Below are 7,150 nucleotides of genomic sequence, written 5' to 3'. Positions count from 1 at the left end.
ATATTTTTTAAAAGGCCTAGAGATAAAAATGTTGATATATGAGAGGAAATATAAATTGGATGAGATTAACAGCAGATTAGATATTGCAGATAGAAAGATTAGTAGCAACAGCAAGTATCCAAAATGGAATACAGAGGAGAAAACAGTTAAAAGGAAAAAAACAACAAACCCATGAGTTGTGGTATAATTTTAAACAATCTAATATATCTGTAAATGAAACCTCTGACAGAGAAGGATCTATAGGAGCAGGGAGAATAATGGAAGACATGATGGCAGAAAATTTTCCAAAATGAAAACTTTTAAACTCAGGAATCCAAAAAGCTCAATGAACCTGAACCACAATAGACTTCACACCATAATTAAATTGTTAAAAGTCAGTAATAAAGAGAACTTCTTAAAATCAGCCAATGAAAAAAGTAATTACAGAGGAAAAAAATGACAACAAATTTCTCTTTGGAAATAACGGGGCAAAGTTTTAAAATACTGACAGGAAAAAAAAGGACAGTGAACCCAGAGTTCTATGACCAATAAACATATCTTTCAAAGTGAGAGTGTCATAAAGAATTTTTTAGATATCCAAAGACGAAACGACTCATTTCCAGAATCTCTAGACAATGTCGAAGAGTCCTACAGGCAAAAGGAAAGTTACTCCAGAAGGAAATGCCAATCTACACAAAAGAACAAAGAAGCCTGGAAATAGTGACTTCATGAGTGGCTACTAATAAAGTAACAAAGCATCAGTGACCTGTTATCTGCAGTTACAGAGGCAGGCAAATTACATGCAAAGGTCACATGGTTGAAAATGCAGAAAATCATCTGCAAGGCATCTATGCATGGAACTTTCTCAGCCACCATAACGAAGCTGAATATGATCCATGAAGACTAATAAATTATTATCTGCTACTCATTTCTCAGTTTACCTATTTTGTTGAACAGACATCTGTGTGACATTACCTTCTATGAAAATAAACACTGGCCCTGGCTGTGTGGTGAAAACAGAGATGCCAGAAAATGGCCCAGTTTTAAGGATTTCACAATCTAGAACAAATTGCCATAATAGAAGTTAGTAAAGACCATTGCCTTATGAAAGTGAAAAAATACAGAGGAGGAAGGGAGAGGTTTCTCCTAACCAGAGAGCTAAGGCCATTTCCTAGGTAACCCTCCAAAGCACCGAGAAACATTTAGTTAAGAAAGGCTGCATCTTATTGTCTGTTGGCAACTTCTGGGTAAAATATTATAATTTCTTCTTCATTTCTCCAGCTGTGCCTGAAAACTGGAGAAAGGGAACAAGGAAATAGATGGTGAAGCAGCAACATGGAGGGAGAAGATAGAATTCACCATCTACTTATGTAATTTAATTATCTCCAAAGCGCAAGTGGTCTTGCAAATTATGATTGTATTTTGGGCTTGTGTGTAGATTTTTTGATGTAGGGGGAGAAATGAACAGACAGTTCAGTTTGGGAGGTTTATATATCAAGTACTGAGGGTTTTTTTCTTGGTGTAGTAAACCCTTTTTTTCCTTCAATAATTTAAACTGTTTTTGCTAAGGAAAGTTACTGGAAAATGCTGTTTGGGGCCTTCTCCCATTCTGTTCCCAGCCAGGTTTGCGAAATCACTGGTGTGGAAAGCATGAATTAGGGCTGGTTCACCTTTGGTTTCTTTTTAGCACAGGAACTGGATGGTGGAAAGCATTCAATTAAATATTGGTTGGAGAAGGATTTAAAAAAATTCTTTTCCTGCAAAAGTAAAATTGGAAGTCTTTTCAGGCACCTTTGGAACCTAAATTCATGAAGTTAGCAATCATGGCTAGGTTGTTCCACCACCATTATCACCACCACTGCTGTACTCTGGACCTTCTTGTCATACTAGATGTTTACCGTTGCCCAAATAGGTGGTGCCCCACTCCTGGAAGGCCCTGCCTACCCCCACGCACACACAGTTTACTCTAAGTTGAAAATCGATACACCTGAAGGCTTGGCCTAGAACCCACCTCTCCCAGAAGTCTATTCTGATTGATCTCCCCCTTTATCCCCAAACTTTCTTTTCCTTCCCTTTGGTCCCTTTTATCCTTCTATTTCTAAACTGACCTGTGTTTTCAATCCAGGTATCAACTCAGGCTGGGGAGGGTAGGAAGCAGGGGAAGAAGTGGGAAAGACCATGGAGGAACCGAGAGAAGCTGAGACTGACTAGGGCCTGGAGAGGAATGGTGTCAAGTGAGGCTGAAGGAGGAAAAAATGTCATTCAGGGCCTCAGCCAGGAGTCATGGGAGAGGCAAAGAGGTGTTTGAACAGGAGAGTGCTGTTATAGAGGGCTCTTCTGCTATGTGAGGAGCCAGGGGCAGGACTAGTAGAGGTCAAGAAGCAGCTGGAGGTCTGTTGCCCTGTCAGGGCACAAATACTGGAGTTCTGGAGCAGGATGACAGCAGAAGGTGGCACATTTGGGATTATTTAGGAAGTGAAATTCAATGGGCCCAGGAGCCTTTGAGAGTTCTGTCCAGTCGCATGGGGTAACCGCCTGAAAGCTTTCCCCTTGACCCAGCATCTTGCAGTTTTGGTGCTGTCTTCCTAGTTGAAGGCACCTTTAGTTTAGGGTCTTTGGTCCATGAGCCCACTCTCCCCATAGGGGTGGGCACAGGCTTCTCCATATGGGCCTTTGCCTCCTGCAAAGGGAGTTTGGGACTCTGAGGGTGGTGGAGAGATGAGCTGGATGCTGAGGTATGGATTCCTAGACCAGCTAACATGAATTTCCTGTTGGGGTCTAAACGTCAGGCCCCTGTGCCCCTCATGCTGGGGAAGCTGGGCTCAGCATGTGCAAAGGTCCTGGCTTGCTCATACATAGGCTCTCACACAGATAAAGAGGCTCATCCAGTTCTGAATTAGGTGGTGGTATTCCTAGTCTTTTGTGTGTGGAGAGGGAAACTTCCTGAATGTAAGATAAACATGAGGATAGAAAGTTTTTGTTAAATTCTGGCCAGCTGTCCCACATAATCCCAAGAAAATACGTGAAAAACATCTTTATTGAATATTCACATCTGAAGTCATAGAAGGGAACATAAAAACAGGTCATGTGCAAATTGGTGTACTGATTTATGATGTGAACTGAGGCACAGTTAATTTTTTTGGAGGGTGTGGTATTTTCTGAAATTGGTAATTCTGTTGTTCATTGAGGGATGCGGCCCTGATTGTTATAGATCATGGAGAGAGGGGCACCATTGAACCCCCAAACCTGCCTGCTCTAAATATGTTCTGCTACCCGCCACATCAAGACAAAACATAAGACCTTTAATGGAAAGGAAATTTACTACATTAAATTTGTGTGCAATACAGAAAAGACAAAGAATATAGTTTCTAAATCAAACACCCAAAGTTACCCGTCCCCTCGTGGGTAAAGTTCACGCAAAAGGGACTGGCCCAAAGCAAGGCCTGAAAGCCCGTCACATGTGTAAAGAACCTTCTGGCTGGGACCCACAGAAAAGGGTCAGAAATGGCCAGACAAGTCTGGGAGGAAAAGAGCAAAATCAAAATCAAGATAAACGCTGCCATAGCCAACCTCCCCATGGGTCTCTCACCCACATTTGCTGCAACCAGTCCAGGAGCAAGAAGAAAGAAGCAGTTTCTTCACATGTCTCTCTGTTCCCTGTGCCTCCCTCAGGTCACCTTCTGGCTCTCCATCCAGCTTCCTTCTTCAGACTCTGTTCAGCTCCACCCTCCTTCTGGGTGGGGCAGGGAACCTGGAACCTCCCCTTATCCTGGGTCCACCCTGATATGTGATGAAGTGTGTCTTGGGGAGTGGCCTGCTGGTGAATTGCTGCTTATGTAAGAAGACTTTCTTTTTCACCTTAAATCTCAGCTATTTTCCTTTTTCTCTTAAATTTCCAGGTCTGATAATCAGATAGGTGTCCCCTGGGAGAGGATGGGTGCATCATGAACTTGGTAGATTTGGGGCTATTATCCACTGGGAGACAAAGCCACAAAGGAGAGGAGATAGTGTTAAAGAACATTGTGAGGGTGGGTCCCTGATCCCACCTGCTGAACTCCTTAATAGAAGAGACAGAGAGCTATTTTTCATGCCTCGTGGAGGACCAGCTAAGGGGACAGAAAAGACAGCATGTACAAGTCAGAAAGCAGGTCCTCACCAGGAAGTCAGTCAGCCAGCACTTCTGTTACAGGACAAAATCTTATATGACAGGTAGAGAGGGACACCCCTGAAGCCCAAAAAACCTGCCTGCTCTAAGTGGGTTCTGCCATCCGCCGCAACAAGACAAAACATATATAACTTTAGGGACTTTAATACAGTAAATATACAATACGGAACACAAAGAATATAACTTCTAAATCAAACACCTGAAGTTACCCATCCCCTCATGGGCAAAAGTCAACCCAAAAGGGATTGGGATTGGCCCAAAGCAAGGCCTGAAAGCCCGCCACAAGATTAAAGCACCTTCTGGCCGGGACCCATGGCAAAGGGTCAGAAATGGCCAGATAAATCTGGGAGGAAAAGAGCAAAATCAAAATCAATATAAACACTGCCATAGTCACCTCCCTACAGGTATCTCACCCATATATGCCTTAACCAGTCCAGGGTCAGGAAATAAGCCCGGTTTCTTCATCACTTGCTTGCTGCTCCATGTGGCTTCCTCAGGTCTCCTTCTTGTTTTCCATCCAGCTTCCTTCCTTCCTTCTCTTTCTCTGCTCAGCTCCACCCTCCTGGGTGGGGCAGGGAATCTGGAACTTGCCCTTTTCCTAGGGACCACCCTGTTACTGAACTTAGTAGCCTCCAGGACCGGGAGAAATTAACATCTGCCTTTTGAGCCGCCCAACCTGGTACTTTGTTATGGGATCCCTAGCTGATAAGACAAGGCCTTCAGCAGCTCTGGGGCTCAGACTTGTCCCCAGTATTGTCCATCCCACTTCTCAAATGGGAGCATAGTCACAGGTGGGCCGGAGATGCCTTCATCTTTTTAGAGTCATCCTGATGAGGGTGACATCTACCTCTCATTGTAGTTTAGGTTAATGTTTCTGAAACTACAGATGATGCTGAATGTCGTTTCATAGGCTTTTTGGCCATTTATACATCTTTGGGGACATTTCATACCCTTTCCCTATTTTTAAATTGGATTATATTTTTTATTCTAATCCCTGGTGTGATAGTATTTGGAGGTGAGGTCTTCAGGAGGTGATTAGGGTTAGATAAGATCCTGAGCGTGGGGCTGCTGTGACAGGATAGGCCCATTTAAAAGAGAAGAGACAGAGAGCGCTCTCTGGCATACATATCAGGGCGAGGCCATGTGAGGACAGAACTAGGAAGAGAACTCTCACCAGTTACTGATTCTGTCCAAAACTTTGAGTTTGGATTTCCCAGAACTATAAGAAATAACTATTGTTTAAACCACTTAAGCTCAAGGTAGTGTGTACAGTAGCCCAAACCAAGTCAAATTGTAAGAGTTCTTTATATATGCTAGATAACAATTTCTTACTAGATTTACAATGGACAAATATTTTTTTCCCACTCTATGGATCTGTCTTCTTTAAAACATAATTGAATAAACTTTTTAATAAAAAAAAACATAATTGTACACTCACAAAAAAGCCGTATAACATATAAAAGGATCTTGTGGCCCTCTCACCTGATTTTTCCCATCTGCTTGGCATGGTATTTCGGTATGAATACATCCCTGGTTTGCACTCACCAGCCTCTTTGAAGGTGCCGGCATCCTTCCCATTTAACAGATGGAAAAACCGAGGCTTGTGGAGGTGACACGCCCAATGACAGATGGGATCGGAATTCAGACCTGTTAGTGCTCTGGTCTGCAGAGCTTTGTGAGGCACCTCCAGCCCTGCCTGCTGGGGCTCACCTGGATGCGGCCTCACCGGAGCTACCTGGGGACTGAGAGAAAAGTCCCTCCCTCTGGTCACCAAATTACACTAGTGGCTGTGTGGCCGCACGAAGAAAAGTGATCTTTGGCCTCCACCAATTGCACTAGGAGGGCCTCGCACTGGCCCTAAAAGTTTGTCCTCAGATTGTTGTGGGGGCCAACTGACCTGCTGCCATGACTCTCCTGGGATCAACACCCACTAAGCTGCCTAATGCCCCAGACCCAGCCAGGCCTTTCTGGCTGGGGGGTGAGGCCAAGGAAAGTCTCAGGGCATCTGTCCTGGTGTCTCATCCTCCCTGACTGGATGAGGGAGAAGTGAGTCTCTTTGGGATCCCATGAGGGCATAGCTAAGAGGCCTTCCATCATGCTCTGCACCATGACATTTTGCAGTCTTCTCAGCAAAAAATGCAATTTCAGGAACTCACTGCAGTCCCAGGGTCTCTAAATGTCTGTTTTCTGTATCCTGGCTGGATCAGGGAATATTATCACAACACCCTACTTCCAAATCCTGATTTACTCCCAAGCACCTCCCTGTCTAATCTTTGCTTTCTTCACAAGCTTTGGGGGCCTGTGGGTAGGCTGGGAGGCAGGAGCTACCTCTGCTTCCTGTCAGACCAGGCTGCCAAGAACCTGGGGCCATGGTTACCCAGTGTAGACAGGTCTGGCAGGTCCATCCCAGTCCTTGAAGGTCTGGGACAGTGCCCACAGTTCAGGGGCCCTTTCACCACCATTGCTTCTAGAAATTTACCTACATAGGCCTGTAGGCTCCAGGAAACAACAGCAATGTTGCTGATTGATAGCCAGGACCTGAGTGCTGGGCTGGTCCTGCCACACTCCTCCCACAGGACCCAAAGCCCTTCTTCAGGGGATCTCTGAGGCTTGGATCTCTGGAAGATTCTAATCCTACCTTCTGCCCCTTAACTGTGCTGAAGCTCCTCTGATTCTATCTCACCTGTAAAGTGGGGATAATCATGTTGCAAGGACAAAATGAGATGTGTATACCAAAGGCATTGGCCTACATGTTCTGTAAGTCACCTTCATCTCCAACTCCTACTCTTCCGTTCCAGGCTGGCTGCTGCAGTCCTTAGCCAACAGCCCCGTCGCCTACACCCAACCTGTGTTCCAGGAATCACAGTACCAGGAATGACCACTAGGTGGTGCTAACCCCAGCTCCTCTTCCCAGGTCTGCCACCTACCGACCTTTGAGGCTTACCGTTGTCTTTGTTTTGGATTACCTAAGAAAGGACATCTTAACTGTCAGAACAGAGTTCCTGG

The sequence above is a fragment of the Condylura cristata genome, unplaced genomic scaffold (genome assembly GCF_000260355.1).
Source record: "Condylura cristata isolate star-nosed mole 26May11 unplaced genomic scaffold, ConCri1.0 scaffold00004, whole genome shotgun sequence".
In the NCBI taxonomy this organism is placed as follows: domain Eukaryota; kingdom Metazoa; phylum Chordata; class Mammalia; order Eulipotyphla; family Talpidae; genus Condylura; species Condylura cristata.
This window is presented reverse-complemented; position numbering follows the sequence as displayed.